The following is a 25,282-nucleotide window of genomic DNA, read 5'->3' on the forward strand; positions in this document are numbered from 1 at the left end:
CAACTAGTTTAAAATATTCTGCCCTCCTGTGTCTTACTGATATTTTTATTACTATTTTTCATTAAGACTATATTACCAAAATAATATTATTTTGTGAAGGTTAAAGTTCTAATTAGGAAAACAGGAGCTGGCAGTGGTTTAGTGCTGAGTTAAATTCTGAGACCCCAAGGAGAAAAAGAAAATAAATAATATAAAAATAAAATAATCTCTAAGGCCTCATCTCACCCTTTATTAATCGCAAAATAAATCTCTAGGAAAGAATGATCTCTTCGCCTTCGTGGGCACCCTTTGCGGTAGGGGTTTTTGGAGGAACTAAAACACCCTGGGCTGCCAGACACGTGTGTATGGATACAGTGAGGAATCGTCCAACGTGTCCTACTTTCTCTAACTCATACTTGGGAAGAAAAACAACATTCTCACCCAGCTCATTCTGCGGTAGCATATCACAACGAAAAGTACTCAGAATGAGAAGTCAGAAGGTTCAGAGCTTTGACCGCAGGCAGGCCCTGTGGTATTCCAAGCCTCAGCTGCTTTTTTCACACAATGAACTGTAGTCCAGCCTCCCCTGACTCTCCAAACGTTATAGTGTAATGATACTCATCTAAGAAAACAGAACTAAACAGAAAGTCCTTCTAGTAACAATATGCTGATACCAATTGTTACACAATGTTGTGGCTCAATAACTGAAAATTTATAAATTTATCCTGCAGATAAACACGGTTAAGTCTTAGAGTAGGGAGAAGAGAAGTTTTCAAGAGCTTGCAAAAAACAGGGAAAACCTTTCTTATGGGTGAACAGTCAGAAGAGTTTGACTGGGTTTTCATATTATTTCAAATCCCAGGATCTGTGGGTACATTCCATTCTAAGAGAAAAGTCAACTAATTTAAAGAAGACAGGTGAATATAAAGTCATACTATTATAAGCTATTGTAATTCAAAACTAGAATAACAAAGTAAGCCAACACTCCAAAGTAGACCCCAAGTTACTTTTATTTGGTAAGTTTAATTTCTGCTGCCAAATACCATAGTAAATTAACAGGGCTTCTTCTCCTCTTATTTCCCTTGAAACTGTGGAATGATCAAAAGAGAAAACAGAAGAAAGATATAAAAAAAAGGTACTGGATATACCCTGAATAGGTATTCTCTGATTAATTAGTTGGTTTTATTCACTTTTTTCTTTCAGGAGCAGGGTTTTGGGTTCTAATGAATTATTTTACCCCTGGTTATGTAAATCAGTATTCGCAAACACTTTTGATAGACAGTCCATCAGTTAAAATGTTCAGTATATATCCCCAATATTTATTCATTTATTAATTTATTAACCAGATAACTTATTGCATATGCCAATATACATTATGAAATATATACATAAATAAAAGTGTTAAAAATCACTTAATGATGAACTAGATATTTATTTTATGCTAGTCACGGTGCTTCATTTTATCATTAGCCTATGACTCAAAGTATAATATATACTTAAGGCAAGGCTCATTGTTAACAGAATTAGATTTAAATCCATATTTCATAGGCCTTCTTGATCATTTCAATGAAAGAGAGAAGCTGATTTCTTGGTAGACTGAATTAAGCAAATCATCAACTTTGTTAACCTCCCATTATGTCAAAGAATTCTTACTGCAGTCAGAGAAGCTTCAATTCTACCAATTTCCTGTTTGCTTATGCTTGTATTATTAGTATTATCTTCTTTACAAAAATCCTTTGAAGCCACTTTTCTATTTTGTAACTGCTGGTTTAGTTAATACTGAATAATAGAATCCTTAATTCCTTAAAAGAACAAACATAAAATCAGTAAGACGCAACACAATGTAATTGAAAGAAGAGCAGGAATCACATGTTAGCTGCTCTACACTATGGATTTCCCAGTATTTCTTCAAGATTCCTCTGTGAGGGAGGACAGGAGACAAGGGACCTATGGGCAACTGGGAGGCCAGTATCAATCTGCATATGGTACACTTGCAAGAGCTTAGGTTTTATGAAATTAAAAAAAAAAAAAAAACATAAACAGAAGTTCAAAGTTTACTCCCCACAGCCTATTTTGGAGATAAAGTGTATAAGCAGTTGTAGTACATAAGGAGAGCTGTTACCTGAAGCATTTGCTACTTTACTTGAATATCAATGGGCCATGATTATGTTCTAGGCACACCACAGCTTAAGAGTCCTTCAGCTTGACCAGTAGGAAACTTTTATGGAGTTTAGAGGCTGTACTCTCTTGAAACAGCACTTTTCACGATAGTGACTAGACCATTCTTATTCCTTCGAGCTTCAGTCATTCATGCCCTCAGAAACAAACAACAACAAAGTTATAAAAGGCATTTGTTTGTGTTAAATACGTAACTCTATTCTTGTGTCCAGGTAAGATTAATCTTCAAACCTCAATGATCCTTGGAGGTGCTCCAAAGTTTGTTCATTGGCTAAAAGTTACACCATCACACCATTTTGTGCATTAGTAATCTTGAAATGATTAGCTATAATATATAATATAATGTATGAGTGTAGATGGTATCTAAACTCTTTCTTTAACATTCTTCATAATTTGTCTTAGTCTGCTGACGCTGCCATAACAAAATACCATAGGTGGGATGACTTAAACAACAGAAATATGTTTCTCACAGTTCTAGAAGCTGGGGAGTCCAAGATCAAGTTGCCTGTGGGCTTAGTTCCTGGTAAGAATTCTCTTCCTGGTTTGCAGACCATTGCCATCTCACTGTGTGTTCATATGGCCTTTCCTAAGTACTAGAGCGAGCTCTCCAGTGTCTCTTCTTATGAAGACACTAATCCTATCAGATCAGGGCCCTTCAATTATAACCTCATTAACCTTAATTACTTCCATAAAGACCTTATTTCCAAATATGGTCATGCTGGAGGTTAGAGCTTCAACATAGGAATTTTGGGGAGACATTCAGTCCATTACATAATTTATACGCTTTCTTTCAACAAATATTTATGTTTTGTCTTCTATGTGCATGACACTATAACCGTTGTTCTCATTTTAGAGGAGACACAGCAAACAATAAATGTATGCATGTGTATGTGTGTGTGTGCATGCACATGCATGTGTGCACATGTATATTACATTAGAACAGGTGGTCAGGGATTACCTCTCTGACATGAGGACAAGGGAGAAAATATCTGATGTTACTGAGGAGCAAGCCTCTAAATATTTAGAGAAAGTGTCTCAGGCTCAACGACAAAGATGCAGGAGCCTAAGGGATGAAAGAACAGCAGAAAGGCCAGTGAGGGTGGCAGGACTGGGGAGGGGACAGTGATGGAGAAAGAGGTAAAGAGAGGTGGGGTGGCAGACATGTAAGGCCTTGGTGGCTAAGGTCAAGTTTGAACTGTCACCATGGAAAGTGACTGAAAGTGATGGGAAGCCATAGGGTGGTTTTTGAGCAGAGGATTGGCATGAGCTAATACACACACTTTTAAAGGGTCACCCAAAATTCTACATGGATAATAGACCATAGTGGCAAGATTAAGAGCAGTAAGACAAGTTCAGAGCCTTTTTCAGAAATCCAAATGGGCACTGCTGGTTTGGAAGAGGGGTAGTTGGGGTTAGACTTGGAAAACATTTTGAAGCTGGAGCTATCAGGATTTCCTGATGAACTGAATATGAGATATGAAAGAAAGGATAGCAAAAAAAAAAAAATCTTTGCAGCATTGAAATAATTCTAGGGTTCAAAACAAAATAGCAATCTAAAAGACCATTTGGAGGGTGTCCTCTCCTAGCACTCCATACTTCCACATACAACTTTTCATAGGTGCATTAATTATGTCTGCACTTGTCTATTTAGTAGCTATCTCTCCCCCATTAGAATGTGAGCTCCTGGAAGGTAGGACTTACATCTCTCTATCTAGTTCACTCTTACATCACCTGCACCAAGGTCAATGCCAGGCAGTTTTTGAGACCTCATTAAATACTTATGAACGAATATCCATAAGCTTTGAGCAATCTTGAAATTATATCTTATAAGTAGCAATTGAAAGAAATAGGGTGCTAAGAAGGCAGTATTCTCATTAGATGGCAGGTAGGACTATAAAGATTCTGTAATGTTTTCTAAGTTACCTTTTTCTAGTATTTAAATTCTAAGACACAACCAATTGTACTACACCAAAAGGATGTGTCTCCTATCAGGTGGTTAACACATTCTTCTGTAAATGGAGTTTTACCCTGATCTGATATCATAACCATATTATACATTTAATCTGTTTAATAATTCTTAGAAAAGTATTTCTGCTAAAAATAATACATACCACCAACCTTCTGTAATTCAAACTCAAGCAAAACGGCAAAACTGAAGAGTGAGGTCTACAGATAATTTTCAAATCTTATTTTCAATGATTGCAGGCTGTGTCTGCCATAAACTTTTATACCAGCTGTTAAAAGCTATTCAAATTGTTTTTGTTGCATTTCATTTTCACCACTCCTCCATATAGCGAGGTAAATAGACTGAAGACTAAAGATAGAAAAAGTTGTGGAGATTTGGGGGTGTAAAGTAGTGACTGGCCTATATAATCCCCGTCACTAAAAGGTTGGAATTATTCAGACGTGACCATACTTGGAACTTGGGGCAGAGCTAGTATGTAATGTACTGGTTTCCAGCAGTAACTTTTTATTTAAAAATTAAGTTCCTTTAACCGTTCTGCTGAAATGTCACTCGGTTGGGGTTTTGAAAGGGGAACGTGCAGACGGCTGCAGTAATGATAGAGACTCTTTGTGTAAACTACCCAACACGACACCGAGTGATGTGTGGTTTGTGATGTCAGCAGAAACCGCAGATAGAATCGCCTGGGTTTCTATCTCTTTGCTAGAGAACGTCCCTACAAGAAAAGGCTGACCCTTGACACCGCCAGAAACTTTCCCCAGACTTGGCCTCCATTGGTAGAAGGAGTCGCCCCCCTGCTGGCGGGCGCCCCACGAGAGTCCCAGAGGTGGGTCGTGGGGACGCCGACACTGGGGCGAGGTCCCTCCGGCCCTGCACAGACAAGGGCGGGGCCACACGCACTTGGGCTGGCAAGGGCTGGGGGGGAGGGGGCCCTGGGGGGGGGGGCGGCGCAGCAGGGGGCCAGCCGGGGGCGGGGGGGGGGGAGTGGGTGGGCGGGGGCGGCCCAGGGCCACGCCCGAAAGTCTCAGCAGGCCGCGAGAGTGGGGAGGGCCCCGCAGCCCCCGCCCCGCGGAGAGGCGGTGGCGGGCCGCAGCGAGGTGGCCTAGCCGGGCGGTGGCTGGAGGGCGGGGGGCGCCCGAGGTGGGAGAGGGTGGGGTCAGGCGGCCTTACATAGCCAGAGCGGCCGCCGGCAGCACCGCCAGCAGTCGCCGCCGCGCCTCCAGCGCCCGCAGGTAGAGTCGGCAAGGGCAGGGCGGGGCCGCGTCCGGGGTGGGGGGGGATGAGGGACGCTCCTGGGTGGGAGGTGTTACTCAGAAGGTCCCCCTGTGTGCGCACCCATATTATCCGCAGACGCGAGGGCTTGGAGCATCCTTTTGCACCTCTGAAAGGGGCAGGGGTGGGAGTGACCCGGTTACCTTACGCTGACCTCCTGACAGCTGCCCAGCTGCACTGAGAAAGCACAGGGCCCCAGAGGGTGCTAGCTTCCGAGATACTTCGGGTGTTTTCTGCACCCTCCAACCTAACTGTCCAACACACACACACACACACACACACACACACACACTCGCTCGCGCTCTCTCTCTCTCTCTCTCTCTCTCTCTTCCCACCCCCCTCCGCCCCCCGCAGGCAGGCGGAATTGGGGGCCTGAGGGATTAGAGGGATAGAGTCACTGTCAGTCAGAAGAGATTAGAATCTGGACAGGACATGTCCAAGCTGGAGTCTTCAGAAAGTAGGTGCAGCATCTGTGGCTCCTCGTGTCCAGCCCTCAGGTGATGTGTGATTGATTTTTCTTGGTTTGTTAGCTCTGAAAGCCCCAGGCTGTAAAAGGTTTGGGTCAACAATGAGACTGATCCACGCAGGCTTCCGTGCCCTGCTCTCCAACATCTCTGGTATCTGGAGGAGGGGCAGATTGGAGGATCCGAAAAGTCTGAAGTGAGTGTTCAAAGGAGCTTAGCGTTTTTAACTTGTGACTTTTTGAAAAAAGGAAATACACTCTTTTAGTTTGAGTTAGGTTTATTCTTTTAATATACATGCATTCATCTTAAGCGAACTGATGATGGCATTACATAGTGAGTCCAGTAGGTATGGCATCATTAGAACTAAAAACCAAGTTTACTGTGTAGTTCTAGAAAAATTGCTTCCTTACGTGTTTTTCTATGTCTCTATTACTGGGATGCAGCTTTGTTGGGAACGCTGTCAATAATCACCTTGGTGTCTGTGAGGTTTCCCCTGGTGTTGGCCACCTGACCCCAGACAGAGCCCAGTATGTACCCTTTTTGTAATACTGTGTTTCTGGTGGGCACGAACCTGCTTCCAGGCCTCTAGCCTTGGTCCCTGGTGAGAGGAAAAAAGTATCAAAAATGTGCTCTTGGCAAGTTTGGGAGCAAGGGAGAATGCTGTAGATTTTTTTCCCCATTAAAGTTTTCACGAATTGGCAATTTAAAACCCAAAGCATTGTTTACCACCTGTCAGACTCACTCGTAAGTGTAAGGATTAACTAATAAAAGATTTGTAAAATGCTTCCTGAATATAAAATTCCATAAATATGCAAAATAGTAATAATCCACCCATTGTTAAATTTATGTAGCTGCTTCTGCCATGCATACAAGATGATTTAGAATGCATGTTTCCTGTCAATTAAACAATGAGTTTGGAGTAAAATAATGAGTTCAATTCACATCCTATGAAACTTTGAAATAAAATTTCTCCCATAAGGCACCATCGGCAGAGAATCATAAAGTAAGCAGCATTTCAAAAATTTATATATGGAATGGCACTTACCTTATGGCTGGGGGGAAAGGGACCCAGTGAACTTCTGAAACCAAGAAATATTCAGCCCTGGTTCGAGTGTGCCTGAACCATAAATATTCCCTTATGTTTTGGGGAATTCTAAGGAGAGAGCAAACAGATTTTGTGGCCTTATAGATAGTCCACTTTAATCCACGAAATATGCCTCTCCATATTTTAAGGCTGAAGTTCAATCTGTGGTTTTGTCCATAATGAAGAAAATCTTTATAGTTACTTGGATAAATTATTCATTCTTCCAATACCATGGGCTTGGTTTTTAAGCATCCTTAATATGAGCAATTATTTTAATATCCTGCAGATAATTAGATTAATTTGTTCCCAGTGGATTGAGTGACATGGTAACATCATATTTTTCTCTTTACATGTATTTAATAATAAAGTATGTCGTTTTTCTGCTTACTGGTTTCCTAAAGTAAAACCTGCTTCTTACATGCTAATTTTAAGTATAAATATTACTATGGATGGTCTTCGCTGTCTTATGAAGACAACTCTAGATTCACCACTAACAGATTAAGCTCTGAGCAAAACCATGAAGTTGGGAATGTCTTTCCTTGACATCGTCCCACCTTCAGTGGCCTTTTCTTCTCATTTTCTCCACTCAGCTCTCAGATGGACAGCCGCTAAACAGGCCCCAGCCCAGTATTCCAGAACTTCTCCTATGCCAGCACTCTTCCTTTATCCAAGTAACTTAACCTCTGCCCTACTTATTTTCCAACAGCTTGGTATGGGTGAAAGTGCACTAGGTGAAAAATCAAAAGAGTTTGCATTTATCAGGCAGCTATGATACGTCAGGCACTGCGCCACCTTATGTCATTAAATCCCTGATGCAGCAAATGTCATCCATGTTTCACACAAAAGAAAACTGAGTCTCAAAGAAGCTCTGGTCCCCAAGGACAAGCAAAGAGCCAGGATTTGAAGCAAAGCATTGTGGTACTTACTGCTGCATTGTGAGCCTGATCCCTAAGAAGGGCTTATGTTCTAGACTAAGGCATGGAAGAGTTCTCCCACTATCTGGCCATTTGACCTTAAACCCTCTGGGCCTTTGATTTCCTTTCTCTAGTTTTGGATTAAATGATCTCTCAGAGATGGAAAGGATATTTAGATGCCAACCACATAAACTATTCCTCCCACGGGCTTCCAGAATGTTCTTCCCTGCCCTGACCTTTCGTCCAACCCCCTCCTTGGTCTTTTTTCCTTCCTGTGGGTCCAAGTATATATCACCTCCTCCAAGAGACTTTTCCTAAATACTCTTCTGTTGTTTTCTAGCTCAGGCCTAGTGATCCCTTCCAACACTGATGACCAACTGCACTTACTTTATTTACACATCAGCATATATGTGGTTGGTGTTTTTATCTTCTCCTCCATCATTCCCACCATCAGACTGTAAGCCATGTGAGACCAGAGCTCCTCTTGTCTGACTTTTTCCATTATTGTATTCCCAAGGTCTACCACAGTGACACAGAGCACATAGTTGGTGATCAATTAGTGTATGTTGAATAATTATGAATTATATGATTATAATTCTATAATGAATAATTATTTCCTACAAAGGACATGTGCTAATGGCCAATATATTGTCCCATCCCTGGGAAAACCTAAATGAAGTATCACCAATCTTACACTGTTACAGTGAGCCTGAATTATGAATGGGGATCCAAGTATAGCAACAGAGACGGCAGGACAACCCTGGGACACACAGGACAAGCAGACACACTGAACATGGTCCAACCCCCATACTTTACAATAGAGAAATCTGAACCTCAGAATGATAATAGAAACTTGGGTTTAGAAGGGCATTGGAGACCATCCAATGGTCCAAACCATTGTTTTATTCATGAGGACACACAGAACATAAAATATGTAACAGATACATCCTGACTTCCAGAACAGCACACCTTTCACCAAGGAGTCAAAAATCTTGGGGACCACCCAGTGAACAGGGGAAGGGAGCTTTAGGCAATGATGCTTTTTCCCCCCAGAAATTCCAAAGAGGCTTAGGTTTCCCAGACCAATCCTGGATAGCAACATTAGTACACAGCAGAACATTCTACTTCAGATAATCTAAGTTTTAAATTTTGTATGGCCTGTATAAATTTCAGTAACTCATTTACTATTTTAATGATCCACCAGGCAGACTTTTAATACCTATCATTAGTTTACCAGTTCTGTTTAAATGCTGGAGAGCTCCAAATGGCAAAACGGCAGTGCTGAGCACTTACCACTACCATGATAGATTCAAGATACATTTAAAAGATGATTGATATTTTGAACTCCAAATGATGATGGCTTGTTTTTAAGGACTAAAATAACTTTTCTTCTCTAACTTAAAGAGCAATCCTTGCTAGAGTATTACATCCCATAAAAAAGCAGTCCTTAAACTTTAGAGGGCATAAAAATCATCTGGAAGGCTTTTTAAAAACCCAGATTGCTTAGAGCCTTTCTGCACATTTCTGAATTAATAGGTCTGAGATTGGACCCAGACAACTGCATTTTTAACACCTTTTGAGATTTTCTCAATCAAATAGTCTGAAGACCTCACTTTGAGATCCAGTAATTATTTTAGTATGTTTTGATTTTCCCAGATTCCTTACAAAACGTTTTTTTTTAAACAAAGATAATTGGGGAAGATGTGTAATGTGTTTCAATCTAGCAAACAGCATACTGGGTATGATGCGAATCTGTTTCCTTGTAGCCAAAGCCATGTATGTAAAACCATGATATAGTTACTACGTTTGATACTGGCCCCAAATCAGGAACATTCCAAAATATTTCTATTGGACTGCAAAAGTAAATCAGGAATTAGCAATAAAGGTTAAGTGTTAAGTTCTGTGGAGCAATAACGAAGCCCCTGCCCTCTAGATGACTATATTCAGTATAGTAGAGAGATACGATTAATATCCACAAAACATTCAAGGACAGGGTTGCAGATCAAGCACAGGATGCCCGGTTACATTTGAATTTCAAATGCACAAATCAAGTTTTAGTGTATAGGCATGTCCCATATATTTTTACTTGCTAAATCTGGGAACCTTGCTCAGTGAACATTAGCATTTAATGTTATTAGCTTCCAGGACTTGGGTTGGGGCGGCGGGGGGCAGGGAAGGGGGGGTAGTAATGCTAAGAGGTTGTTAAGTTTTGAGAAACTGATAAAAGCTCTGAATGTGCTCCTGAGAGCACTTTCCGACAGAACGCTCATACTATTCCATGGACCCCCCACCCCACCCCAGGCTGCCAAAGCCCTTGTGGACATCAGAGTCATCTGCAGTGTAGACAGCAGAGGCCAGCTCTTCAGACTACTTAGGTTGGTGAGTCTGGAAGGTAGCTTGGAAAAGTGGAATGTGAACTGGGCCATTAAGAGCAGAAGAGTTTAGCTGTATTGTGGGTTTAAGAGACTTCTTAAAGCTTTCACAGAAGGCAGGTTCCTTTAGGCTTTGAGGGTGTTTAGTAAGGAATATGGAAAAATTAGCTTGGGCTGGTTTTTGAAAGCCCAGCTTGTGGACAGCCTTAAATTCTAAAGGGTTTAGACTGCCTATCCTGGGAAAAAGTGTGTCCTTACTGATGTGTCAGTTAGGGATGAGGATCAGACAAAGGGAGATCACAGAGAGAAATTGCAGGCAGCTTCAGCTCTAGGGTCAGTAGGCCTGGTGTAAGCTCCTCCATTAACAAGCTGGGAAGCCTTCTGTGTGTGTGTGTAGTTTCCCTGGGCCCCCATCTCCTAAGCTGGGAATTGGGAATAATAAAAGGAGCTGCTAATAGGGTTGTAGTGAGGGTAAAATGAAGTTGTACGGTGCTTGGCACAGTGGGTGACACAGCATAAATATGTGATAATATAACATAATATAATCAGGGTTCCCCGGGGCTATGATCCACTGCTCCTGCTGCTACTGCCCTTGTTATTATTGAAGGGGGCGTGGTCGCCCAGCAGCCTGCAAGAGCGGTTTCAGGGGGAGTAAAACAAGAGAAAAATGATTGTTTGATCTGGATTTGGAGAAAGCTTTAAAATGTCCCTTTTCCAAGTTAAAATTTCTTTATCAAAAATTGTGAAGGCAGAAACTGGTTAGTAAAATAATGTTTGTACTTCTGAGGATTTTAAACTAAATACATTCAACTCTTCATTATTTTTCCTAGAAGAGGGAATATTAAGGACAATCTAAATCATATAATCTGATCCCAAGTCAAGGAGACGTTTTTTTTAATTGCATGTGTTACTCTTAATAGATTTGCCATCTTACCTATATCATTTTGGCTAATATTTAAATTAATTTGCACATAATAAGCTCAGACTAATCATTCAAAATGCTCCCCAAAGCCATTTAAACTGCAAAGCAGATGAGTTTATCAGAAATAATTCACGAAGCAACCTGCCTCCACAGAGCTGACTGAGAACACCGAAGACGGGACCATAAGGGCTCTGGGGTCAGACCGTTGAGGTTCCCATCCCTGCTGCCTCCTGTGACTAGCTTTGTGACCACATTGCTTTGCTTCTCCAAACCTCAGTTTCTCCCAATCTGTAAAATAGAACTAATAATCTCCCTTACCTCCAAGGGCATGGGCATAGAGTTCTCACGTGGTTTCCGGTACCCAGTTAAGCGTCACATAGAATTCTGTGACCTCAGTGTCGTCTTCATCTTATCAGTATATTATTTAATATATGCATAAAGAATTTATTTCAGGAAAACATCTAAAAATGTGAGAGATATTTATGATCTTTAGTCACATCTTAATTTATTTATTTATACAGCAAGGGCTATTTAGAGCATTTTCCAAACCACAGAGTACAGTGTTCTTATTTCAAAGAATTTCTAATCCCAATTTTCATTATGTGTTGCTTTCTCCAGCTCATCCATCTTCAACTTTTACAGGGTGATTGGTGCCTTTCTAGAGAGCTTTGGGTTTCAAACTATATATTAAAGCGTCTGGGCCCTAGAATTTAGTTGGCTCATAAACCTACAGTACAGAACAATAAGGATTGGTTTAAGGTACATTATAGTTACATGTATGGCAGTTATATTTTATTTGGTCTGTGCTGAGCACCTTGAGGGCATGTCCCATTGTGCCTTCAAGACGGTAGACTCAAATATTTATTGAATGAATTTAGTGTATAGTAAAATACATCGCGTTCTTTTTCTGAGGATACTTTTCCCTCACATTAGGAATTTTAACTCCTAAAAGAATGAAAACAAGGAAAAGACTTCTAACTTTCATGCATAAGATCATTAGTCTGATATTTCTAGACTGAAGTACTGAAAGTGAATTCGGAGATCTACCATTCATATTTCTGTTTCCTAGAACAACATTTCCCTTAAGGTCTTCACATTAGCTGCTCCCTCCATCTCAAATGTTCTCCCCTCAGATATTGCTTATGTTCATTTTTTTGTTGTCTATTCTCATCCCCACTGGACTAGAAGCGCCCTGTGGTCAGAGGTCAAGCCTACCTGTTTACTGCTGTCTACTGCTCTAAATGCTACTGAGTATCTATTACAGTGCCAGGCACTTACTAGGCAGTCAGTAAATATTCTGTCAATTAGCTGAATGTCAGAAGACCAATATTTGGTCTTCTACTGTCACCCCACTGCAGAGCAGTAATTTTTTTATACCTTTTGGGTCAAAATCACCTTTCAGAATTGGATTAAAATCATGAAGTGCCTCATTAATGAAATTTTACATGCTCAAAATTTTGCACATAATTTGAGTCCATGGACCACAGGTTAGGAATCCCATTCTAAAAAAAAAAAAAATACATATATATATATATATATATATATATATTTAATATTTCAGTTAGATTTTCTTTATATATATGTATATATATACATATATATATACATATATGTATGTATATATATGTATATATGTATGTATATATATGTATATATATATATAAAGAAAATCTAACTGAAATATTAAACTAAATATCACAAAAATTTAATTACTACGAATCCCAATGTGTTAATATTCATGCATCTATAGTAATACTATCGTAATAAATTATATGTTGCCTTGGGAAAATTGTGCAACCCTCCAAAGGGAAAAAAAGGCTATCTATAAATGTTGAATGTTTTATTTATATGCTGGAAAGGATTTAAGGCTTATAGAGAAAGGCTAATAAAAATACATACTGTACAGCAATATAAAATATATTTCAAATAGGTATGAAAAAATAAGTCAAAGGAAAAAAATAAGGCTAAGAACGTAAGATGGGGCCAGTAGAGAGATTCATACTCAAAATTTATGCCATGAAATTCAACACTCTTGCTAGAAGATAGTAACAAATTTTGTTCTCAGTTTTTTAGCAGCCAATGTGAAGGAGAAAAATATAATCAGTTATGTCTTGCAGAGGGCCATATTTTATATATACTTAAATATGAATACCTGTATGTGTATTTAACAGCAAACTGGTTCTTAAAAGAAGGAAGTTTTATTATCATAATAAGGAATGGTGATTATATTTCCAACGTTTGTTTATGGCAAGTGTCTTCGTACCTGAGCTTGAAATAACCTATAAGAAATGTTCACAAATAACTGGCACTTTGGACATTTATGATTAAGATGTAATAACCTTCTGTTCTTTTTGTTAGCAGGCCTTACAGAAAGAAGCCTCCTTAGGGCAGTAAGACCGCATAGAACTAAGAAGGGGAGGGGTGGGGACAGATGAGGAAAACCGTTTTCTCCTCTGTCTTATACCCCATCACTTCCTGCAGCACCCCACCCTTTCCTCTGCTGCACACTATTTAAATAAGGTGCCTGAAGCTCTCTTTCTCCCCTTTAAGGCATATGCACCTAGGATGTTGACTAATATAAGTTATTCCCCCTAACCTTAGTTTCCTTGGATAACAGTCTGTCAGGGACTTCTACGCCTTCTCTGAGAGAGCAAATACAATAACTATCTTCTCAGAACATTATGTGGATTTGTGGCATTCTCTGAGGGGCTATAAATGGATCACATTGACAGCTTTATTTGTCATTCTTAAATGGAATGTGTTTTTCCCCCTTTGAGTTAAATCAAAATCAGATGGCATTTCTTATTTCATTGTGGAATGTTTTTAGTCTCATAATTGCAAAATTACATTCATAACTGATACTATGCTAATTTACAAAATTTGTGTTTTATTATTGGGGAGTTCCTATTTGGAAAGTAAGTGAGGGAAAACAACTTATGCAACATTTTCAGTTTGCCTATTTATTGAGATCCTGATATAGTTGCTAGAATTCTGTCGCCATATGGAAGTAGAGACAATTATATTGCATGAAATGACATGGATTTTAGAAGGAAGGATATAAAAAGGCATAACCAGCAGAATATCCACAATCCAGAGACTAAAACATTCTTGAAACCTCTTCTCTCTTTTGCCTCCCCAGCATGTCCCTGGTCTCAGTCATCCCTTCCTCCCCTTGCAATGGCTCTTGTTCAACATATGCAGGGGCAAAAATCTCAAGAATAGGGTTGGCAAGTACTACTTTCATACCATGGCATACTTCTTACATGCTAAAGCAGTTGCTTGGGCCCAAGTGAAGTTTTTCATTCAAAAAATCCCTATCAACCTTAGCTTGACAATAGCTAGGCCTCCAGGATCCTGTGAGTCTTCTTTAACATATGAATATCCTTTTGGACACTTCCTCTAGTCTTTACCTCCCCTAACTCCCAAGTATACAATCAATTGCTCTTCAGAATCCCAGGGCAGCTCTTTCTGCCCATGGGTCCTCTCCCCATGCTTTAATAAAACCACCTTTTGTACCCAATTAAACAAACAAACAAACAAAAAAATCCCCGTCACTTCCATCTACCCACTACTAAATCTGTATGAGAAAGGAAACCCTCCTACTTTAATTTCTTAAAAATTAAATCCTCTAGGGGCACCTGGGTGGCGCAGTCGGTTAAGCGTCCGACTTCAGCCAGGTCACGATCTCGCGGTCCGTGAGTTCGAGCCCCGCGTCAGGCTCTGGGCTGATGGCTCGGAGCCTGGAGCCTGTTTCAGATTCTGTGTCTCCCTCTCTCTCTGCCCCTCCCCCGTTCATGCTCTGTCTCTCTCTGTCCCCAAAATAAATAAACGTTGAAAAAAAAATTAAAAAAAAAAATTAAATCCTCTAAAAGTTCCCAATGCTCTTTTACTGATCTCAATACTGTGCTTATCTTTAGAATTTTCAAACGCTATGCAATGGGTAGGCTTTTCTCGCTGAATTTATATGTGTTTATTTTCATACTCATTTTATACACATGCCTTTGATAAAGTCAACTTTACTGAGTACCCACTATGTCTGGACTCTCAGCATACAATGAACTGCATCAGGTATCCCCTGCCCTCATTGGGCCTACAGGCTTGTGGGGAAGACAGACAATAAAAGGATGACACAAATAGGTATGAAACTGACACTCTTCTAAATATGCCACAAAGAAGAGACACAAGGTTCTGGAAAATGAGATCTAAACGATAGGAGTCAACTAGACAAGGAGTACAGGCAGAAGGCATGACGTGGAAGGGGTGGAAAGCCATGATGTATGGAAAGCAGAAAGAAGAAGCAATGTGAGAAACTGGAGGAAAATCAAGTGGTTGGAGTACAGAGGGCAGGGGTGAACAGCTGGAGTCTAGAGATGTGATCAGGGGCCATCACCATGAAAGGCTTTTTAGCCATAGTGAATAATATGTATTTATCCTAGGGACCAATGTGAAGGTTGGGGGAGGGGAAGGGAGATTGTAATTAGTTACATCATCTATTCGGTATTTCAAAAAAATATTTCTGGCTAGAATGCAGAGTATGGGTTGGCAAGGGGAATAGTGATGCAAACCAGTTAAACATTTTCAGCATAGAGATACTGATAGCATGGCCAAGGGGAGGAAGGATGAGATGTTCATGATTTCTAAAAAGTGAATGGATTCAAGAGACATAGAGGAGGTAAACTGACAGGCCATCTTCTGCAATATTTATGTGGAGCCCATGAGAAGTGTCAGGTAACGCTAGAGGAGAAACAAGTTTGCAAAGACAGATGCTAAGTTCAGTTGGACATGTGGAGTTTGAGTTCTTCAGGAAACATTACAGGACAGAGCAAAAAAGACATTGGATTATGGGTGTGGAGCTTGTCAGAAAGCTCTACAGTTTGGATATAAACTCGTGACACATCTTTAATTCATAGTTGTGGATATGATGGATATGATCCATAGATGGATATGACTGCCTAGAGAAAGATTATAAAGTGAGTGGTAGAAGAGAATGCTAGGACCAAAGTCTTAAGAAATTCAAATCCATGCATCCAAGTAGTGAAGGATGAGCCTGTAAAGGATGAAATAAGGGATAGTGAGAGAAATAGAAGGAAACCCTGGAAACTGCTGGATCATGGCTGGGGGGTGGGGAGGGGAAGGGAGCAAGGATTTCATTTCAGGAGGGTGGGAGTGGTCAGTTGGCTTGAATGTGGAAGATTGAGAACTGTTTATTTTATTTAGCAAGAGTGGAGAGCACTGATCAGGAGAGAATTGTTTTGAATTAAAATAAAAAGAAATCAGGGGTGCCTGGGTGGCTCAGTCGGTTAAGCGTCCGACTTCAGCTCAGGTCACGATCTCGCGGTCCGCGAGTTCAAGCCCCACGTCGGGCTCTGGGCTGATGGCTCAGAGCCTGGAGCCTGCTTCGGATTCTGTGTCTCCCTCTCTCTCTGCCCCTCCCCCATTCATGCTCTGTCTCTCTCTGTCTGAAAAATAAATAAACGTTAAAAAAAATTTTTTTTAATAAAATAAAAAGAAATCACTAAGTGATACGTATGGGAAATAGAGTTATAACTAGTTCTATTTGTGGTCATGCCTGTTTGAGAATATTTCACATTTCATATTTTACATCTCTCTTAACATGATACTTGGGGAGCCAGCATGATAGACAGGAAAGTCATTTTGACATGCTGTTGACCATTATAGAGAAGAACTGGGGTGGATTTTGACAATAGAAGAGTCGAGGTCCTGGGGTCTGAACTGGAGAGAAAATAGGAACCTGAGAGCAAGGAACACTACCTGTTCCTCCACCCAGTGGTGCTAGTGTGACCAGGGTAAATAAACCAAATGTTCACAAAGCAGTGTTGACTCGCCTCACCCACTTGCTGGCACCCCTGTGTTGGAGAAGGAGGCTGTGGGCTGACATATTGTATGGCACATTCTCGGCAATTTCTTTGAGGTGAACTTCAACTTCTCTCCCTGCACGTGCTACCACACAAAAGTCTGAGCATGCCCACTGGCGGGGGTGGGAGGTGGGGAGCAGCAGGGAAACCGCAGAGTAGAAGTTAATACCTCAGCCAGGGAACGCTGTGAGGAGACAAAGGTCAGATTGCAGAGGTGTGAGCTGCCAATGGGAGGTTAAGAAAAGAAAGATGACTATTGGTAATTACTTGCAGTAGTCTGGCTAGAAAGATGAAGCAAGAGATTGGAGGGCAGCTGGAGAGAGGTAACTGGATGAGCAACCACTTAATCAACAAATATCCAAATATCTTACATGTGTCTAGTGCTAAGAAAGGCACCAGGAAGAAATTTTCCAGCCTTAATGGAAGATCTGCCATAAGATCTATTTCTCGAATGCATAATGACTAAATATTTTGTGATCTGATTCGTTGAAACAAATGCAACATCTTCCCTCAGACATAAACCTTGCTTGATCTTTATGAAATGATCAGATAAGTTTGTGTTAAGATAAAAAAGAGAAAAAGAACATGTCTACCTGTACTTTTTTTTTCCCTCATCCTCTCTCCTTTCATTCCTTCTGTGTCCCAAATTTGGACAGTTCTGTTACTATCACTTATTCAGGAAACATCTTCTAGAATGGTGTTCTTAAGCCTATGTTCAGAGCGTCTCATAGTACTATTTGATGTTTAGAAATCATCTAATGTATAATTCATAGAGCACTCACATATTGGAGTATTGAATATTACTACCCCATGGAAGTTAGAAATGTGAATAAAGCGGTATTCCCCTGGCCAGATTATAAGCTTTATGAGGGTTCTTGGCCCTGCTCTATTTAGAACTATCGAAAATAAAGTCAGAGTACTATAAATGGGATTTTTGTAGTTAGGTTGCAATTAAGGATCCTTGGGTAGGCAGAGAAAGGTACAATAAATTCTTACACAAGAATTCAGGAAGATCCCTGAAAGAGGTAATATTGGAACTGGGTGTTAAAAGATGAGACTTTCAAATAGCAGAAAGCTAGTAAGCAAAATCGCAGTGGCAGAAAACTACTTTTTGGAGGAGCCAGAAGAGCGAGGAGAAATGGTTTGGTATGGTTAGAGAGGCTGTGTGGAAAGCAGTAAATGCACAGATCTGGGATCCTGGAAAGCTCTGCTGAGGAGTCCTAGACTTGATCCTACAGTGACTGGAAGTGTTAGAAGTTTTCAGGCAAGTGGGGAAGCATGAGGTTTAGGAATAAAACTGGGACCATCAGGAAAATTACGAATCAACGGGGACTGGAAGCAGGGAGTACATGAGATGGGAGGCCCCTGTCTGGATGGGAGATAGATGGTGGATGGTGGGTGAATTTCTGCCATGACGACGGCCTTGAACACGGAAAGGGGAAGTCGAGCTTCTTGTGCACGAAGTGGTTATAATCAGTTGGAGGTGTGTGTTTGGAAGGTGTGGTGATGGGGTAGAATGAAGAGGACGCCAGGTGTTCAAGCCAGGGAGAGAGACAATGCCACTGGTATTAGGTATGAAAGAAAAGCAAATTCAGGAGATGATGGGGATGAGGATCTAGCTAGAAAGTGTGAAAAAAGGTATTAAGACGTTTAAGTCATGGGTGTAAATGAAATTGGTTCTAAGTGGAGAACCTTGGTGAAGGCCCACATTTAAGGAAGGGAGAAGGGCCAGAAGGAAAATTTGAGGCATTTCCTACAAGATTAGAAGTGAGATTTCAAGGAAGCCAAGAAAAACCTTCAAGGAAAAGGACTCATGTTGTGATAGGTTTCATTTATAGAGCTGACCCTTGAATAACATGGGTTTGAAATGCAGGAGTCCACTAATATGCAGATTTTTTTATAAATACAGTACAGTACTATAAATGTATTTTCTCTGCCTAATGATTTTCTTTCTCTAGCTTATGTTATGAGAATACAGTATATAATACATGTAACATATGTTATCTGTGAGGCTTCCAGTCAACAGTAGGCTATTTGTATTTAAGTTTTGGGGAAGCCAAAAGTTATATGCAGATTTGTGACTGCACAGGGTCAGCACCCCCTAACCCCTCCATTGTTCAGGGTTCAAGTGTATAATCATTTGGTTGTATGATTCTTTCTTCCCTTCTGGATTGGCCCCAGGAAATGGGCTGTGCAGCTGCCAGTGTTGTATCACGTCTAGGTTCACACTTCAGGCTTGCAGCTCTACCCACTATTTACTAATGAGCAATGACTGGCCTAGAGTCATCAGCAGTCAGTGACTTCCTTGGGAAACTCCTCCCAACTACTGAGAGTGTGTGTGTGTGTGTGTGTGTGTGTGTGTGTGTGTGTGTTAGGAAGGCACAACAAGGGAGGAGAGCCGGGTTTATATTTAGGATTTCCATAATTGAAGCTTCATGTTTGTCTCTAGGAGTAATACGATTTTATAGCAATAACAACTACCTCCAAGCATAAGTATTGTTTTGCCCTTCATTTTTCATGGTAGGTAGTCATTCCCGCTTTTGTTAAATAGTTGATTTTATTTCACTGTTCGTGTATCCTGTTTTCCATGAAATTTTTTTCCATGAATTTTGCGTCAGGAATATTTCTTTGAGGGAAGTAATGCATTTTTTCTCCTAACAATAGGTGTTATAGAAGAAATTATGTTCTCCTTTTACCTAAATTTCCAAGAAATTCAAATCCAAATGGTAACTTCAATTATTTCAACTGTTGACCAATATATAGGTAGCGTAATGAACTTCCTTTCTTTTTCACTCTCAACCTTGTTATTTTTATTCATATTTCATGATTTTTCTTTTTGGAAGTCACCCCAAATCCTTAAGATGAAAAGCCAGGGCATAAATAAGTACGTTCACTATTAACTAAATGTCTTTCCAGACATCATCTCACTTGATTGTCAGAACAAGCCATTGACTAGCTGGTCTTATTACTCCCACCAGAGCCATGAGGGAACAGAGTCTCAGTGAAGTTAAGGACATAAAGTTCAGCCAGACAAATACTGAGTGGAATTCAACCCTGGGGCATCTTTCTCTAGTGGCAGAGTGGTCATTTCAGCCTATGTGGCTCAAACTTCTGTGGGCAGCTGGCCGATGTGTACATGGCATATGGCTGGCTGGGATAGCTCTTGTTCTGATGAAAACTAATCACTGACATATGAAACTAGTCTTGTTTTGAGCAGTTTTCTTCTTGATGATGAAATAGTCCATATTTGTATGTCCTCCCCAGATTTTATAACATTCAAGAAGCACATGAAAGAGGCCTCTCATCCAGTATTCTTGATTAAGTTATGAAAATGGAATTGAAGCTTATGTTCCCCCTTCGTACGGTAAGTAACTATGAATTTGGGTAACAGAATTGCCTTTCCCCTCCTCCTAATTTCCTCATAGTATTTACAAAAGAAATGGAAATGCTCCTGGTATGAAGGTGGCATGACTTGTGAATACTATCCAGATTTGTCTTCAGAATATTTCATTAAAAAGGAGAATTTCCATTTTTTCAGTTCAGTTGTGTTTTTTATAAATTCTAGTTTAACATGTTTTATCTGGTTTAGAATTGGAGTCATTTTGAACTACATACGAGTTTTGGTAATTAACATAACTCTTCTACCCACTTTATATACACTTGTAATTCTCTAGTGAAAACTGACATGTGGACTCTGAAAAGTCATGGCCACATACAAGGAAGGTTTAGAACTGCCAGGTTGCTGTGCAGGGGCATTTCTCTTCATCCCAGAAGCCCTAGCTTGGAGCATCCACCCCCATTTGGCCTGGGCACTAACTGTCTTTAACTGGAAAGACATATCACCTTGCAAGTGATTAGAACTGACTCATCCCACATGAACAAAATCAGGTTTTAAAGAAAGGGCAACATTATCAAGTTCTTCTAGGTATTGTGCCTGAAGGATTTAAAAATGATTTGAGACAGTTGATTCCTTTGTCTACGTACAAAATCATGTTATTTTCACTCTTCACTATATTTTATTTTTCTTTATATGTGCTAATGCATGTTTAAAGGAAAAATTCTAGGGGCGCCTGGGTGGCGCAGTCGGTTAAGCGTCCGACTTCAGCCAGGTCACGATCTCGCGGTCCGTGAGTTCGAGCCCCGCGTCGGGCTCTGGGCTGATGGCTCAGAGCCTGGAGCGTGTTTCCGATTCTGTGTCTCCCTCTCTCTCTGCCCCTCCCCCGTTCATGCTCTGTCTCTCTCTGTCCCAAAAATAAATAAACGTTGAAAAAAAAAATTTAAAAAAAAAATAAATAAATAAAAAAATAAAGGAAAAATTCTATATGTATAGTTGTGAATATTCATTAATAAATTTCATTCATTGTAACAAATTAGGGAGGGAGGCATATGTGAATTTGTGGGGAGGCTGAATTATAGATAACTTTTAAATAAATGTGGCTTTTATTCTTTAAACTACATGTAGTAACTTCAACAAAACATTACAAAGTAGAAATCCTTAAGGAGACCTGTAATAATAAATCATATGAACATTTTGTTATTAGCATATAGATTGGATGTGTGTAGGAGCTTGTAAAGTGCCTGAGGTTCACTGAAAATAGTTTATTCTGTGTCTAAAAAGTGTATGCAAGATTGAAAATAAATGTTTAAAACACCATATATTACCTACCTATAAGTAAAGTGTTTGCAAAGCAAAGGTAAACATCAGCCCAGCTCATGAACAAATTATCAAAAGATTTTAAATTTATTGAAGCCGTAAATTAATGAGATATTACCATGTGTGCATAAATAACTTAAAGAATAAAATTTGCTGATCCTTCTCTCATATGGATATTTGTGCTAATGAATCAGGATCCTATTTACTCTATTAGTCCCCAAAGTAATTGCTTATTTGAAGAAGTTCTGTCTTATGGGTTTTCAGTTAATTAAATCCATTTGCATTTTATGCACACATTTTAAATTCTCAAGTCCTATTTTTCATAAGCCAGATTCAAATATGTTCATGTAATAATACCTCTCATTAAGGCATTAGTCTTTCATTTTTAAAGGAACTTTCAGAATAGCCATATGCATAAAATGGTTATTAATGAAATTCAATCAATATTTTAGAAAAGTCAACCCATTAAATGTTTTTTTTTTTAGTTTAAATTTTCCTATTTGTAATGGTGATTACTATGCTGAACATACTTCCAATTTCTAATTTTTTGGTTAGCTTAATTTATTCAATGATTTTTTTTTTTTGCTTTGATTTTGCATGGCAGTTTTTAACTTCTAATACGCCTTTAGAATTACAAGCGACCTTTTCTCAAAGGGTGGTTTTTTTCAAGGTATGTGCATATTAACTGATTGATCTTGCCAACCCAGTTGGGAGATCACTAAAACACGAAGCAAAGCTTTTCTAAATCTAATACTAAAGAACAAGTATAATAATTTAACAAGTTAGGGATATTTTTTAAGGGTTTGTTTTCTCTTAGTTTTCAAATATTTGAGAAGTTGTGAATTAAAGTGCATAAGTGATAAAAATTGTAAATGCCTTTGTTGTATCCAAACTGTAGAAATTTTTCCGTGCTGCCCAAGTTTGGAAGCTTGAAAATGCTACTGAATTTAGGAGAGTAGAAAAAGTAGATGGAAGAGAGGCCAGGAAGCGCCTCACAGGATATACACAGTGGGCCCAGGATCTAAGACCCAAGTACTTGGCAAGGCCAGATGCTGGGAAAGGCATCCAGGGGCACAATCTGGAAAGGTGATCTGGAAATCCAGTTCTGAAATCATACCTAACTGAACTATCTCTAGATGGTTATTACATGTCACCCCATTTATAGTTTATCTAGCTTATTAGTTCCTCTTTGCAAAAAAGACACAAAATGCAGAGTCTGGATACATTTGGGTACCAATTCCAGCCTAAGTTTATAGCAGAATCAAAAAAGGATAGAGTATCCAAATGGACAAAGAAAGAAAAGGAAGCAAGGGAGGGAGGGAAAGAGGAAGGATATCCTAAAATCAGGATAAGTATGAATTATTTTGACCTTTTTGGCAATATTGGACAATAATGTACTTTTATTGACATCTAACATGAGATATAAGTATAAAATGGAGAACAATTTTTGATACACTTTAAAATTCATACACTTTATAGTAAAAGAAGCAATTTTCATTCAATTAAGTTTTATTAATTCATTTAAGTCATGATCTATGTAAAGCATAATGCCAATAGTATCCTAAGAAGATAACATTTTCTTTGTAGTTGGAATCGCCCTAAGGAAGCATTTCTTCTCATTTAGACAAAGTAGAAATAAAGCACATGTATTACCACTCGTATAAATTTTTAATACTGAATAAAATATTAGTGTTTAGTGTAATATTGATTCTCAACGTAATACTCCTCCATAATAGCATGCTAATTGGTTAGAATTAAATCAGACAGATTCAAAAACCCTGAGAACAGACCATCTAACACTTGTAATTTTTTTTCATTAGTTTCCAGAACTCCAATTAAAATGGAATTAATCTGCCAAATAAAAGGCCATGGTGCAATAAAAGTTCCACGTACTATGTCATGTGCATGCCTTCCTCCCTCCCAGGGCCACACCCCACAACAAGATACAGAAGTGAAGATCACTTGTGAGTTCGAACCACATAGTAACAGCCTTCAAAAGAGGCAGGCAATCTATGTGCATTCCAGCTCTATAATTTATTAACTGTGAGACCTTAGGCATTTTACTTGAAACTCACAGAGCCACAGTTTCCTCATCAATAATATTACTAGTCTAATAGTACCAACCTCCTAAAGTTATTGAGGAAGTAAAACAGAGGTTTGTTTAAACTAGGGTGATTTTTTTTTTTCCCACCAGGAGACATTTGGTAATGCCTGGAGATGATTTGGCCTGTCCCAACTGGAGGCAGTGGGTGTGACATGGGCATTTGGGGAGTAGAAGCCAGGGACGATGCTATACAAGATGCACAGGACATCCCCCCAGAATAGAGTCCACTGGTCCAAAGGTCAATAGTGCCAAGACTGAGAAACACTGGAGAACAGTGAAGTCATGTATGTAATGAGCATGATGTCTGAAATACAGTAGGCCCTCAAAAAATATTAGTATAATTACATTGTTATTGTTGTCATTATTTGTTTGATAAGAAACTCCAAATCACCCTGGTGGTATCAGGACTGGGTACTACAAGCAATTCAGTAAGCCCATTCCAGTACAATAATGCCTATCTGCTAAGTCATCAAATGGACTGTCCAATTTTTAGGTGCCTTCAGGAATGGACTGACCCACTTAATGCCTGACTAGTCTACCAAACTCACAGATAGGATTGTACCAAAGTCCATGGGCTATCATTTAATTTGTACCTTCTTAGAAATTAGGAAAAAAACAGGAAAAGACAAATAAAAAGTAACTTATTGTACCAGGTGACTATTACTTTCTAACTCTTGCTATTAGTAATGGCTCATGAGTCTCCTGATGATCATTTTTTTTAACGTTTATTTATTTTTGAGACAGAGAGAGACAGAGCATGAATGGGAGAGGGTCAGAGAGAGAGGGAGACACAGAATCCGAAACAGGCTCCAGGCTCTGAGAGGTCAGCACAGAGCCCGACGCGGGGCTCGAACTCACGGACCGCGAGATCATGACCTGAGCTGAAGTCGGACGCTTAACCGACTGAGCCACCCAGGCGCCCCTTGATGATCATTTACTTTACAAAATAAGTTGATGTCTGGACATCATTTGTCTGGCAAATGGAAATATGGTCTTCTGGTTAACATAAGATCTTGACTATATATGGTACACAAATGTTATCAATTTTAAAACAAATTGAATGCAACAAAATAGTTTTAGCTTTATGTTAAAACAGTTTAGAGAGGGAAAACTCTTGCTTAATGCAAAACCTTCAAGGTCAAAGAGACCTGAGTTTGAATTTCAGCTTTATGACCTTCAAGCTGTGTGACCTTGAATGGTTTGTCTTCTCTGAACTCAGTTTCCTCATCTGTTTAATAGGCAGAAAATTATGTCACAGGGTTGTTGAGAGAATTAAATGATACATGCAGCATTTGACATTTATCAGTAGTGAATAATTATTACCATTTCTTCTGGAGACCTTGCATTGCCTTGAGGTTGTTATCATAGCCACTGGTTTTTATTGTAAGAATGGTAACTATGATGTGTAGATACTTTTTATTAACAGAGGAAGCCCAAAATAATCCATAGCCTCAATAAACAAAAAATCTTAGACTTACTTCAATAAAAGTGATTTAAGAA

General features: G+C 39.5%; 1 protein-coding gene across 3 annotated transcripts in view; it reads left to right on the forward strand.

The window, feature by feature from the left end:
* Positions 1–4,794: 4,794 nt before the first annotated feature.
* RHOBTB1 (Rho related BTB domain containing 1) overlaps positions 4,795–25,282 on the forward strand; it is a 122,618-nt gene continuing 102,130 nt past the window's right edge. For 2 of the 3 annotated variants that reach the window (XM_030334452.1, XM_030334456.1), the window contains exons 1-2: positions 4,795–4,946; positions 20,289–20,388. The gene's annotated coding sequence lies outside the window, so the exon portion shown is untranslated. Of the gene's footprint in view, positions 4,947–5,955; positions 6,053–20,288; positions 20,389–25,282 lie in introns of those variants that run through there. The other variant, XM_030334453.2, reaches the window with a different exon arrangement.

Source organism: Lynx canadensis, chromosome D2 (genome assembly GCF_007474595.2).
Source record: "Lynx canadensis isolate LIC74 chromosome D2, mLynCan4.pri.v2, whole genome shotgun sequence".
Taxonomy (NCBI): domain Eukaryota; kingdom Metazoa; phylum Chordata; class Mammalia; order Carnivora; family Felidae; genus Lynx; species Lynx canadensis.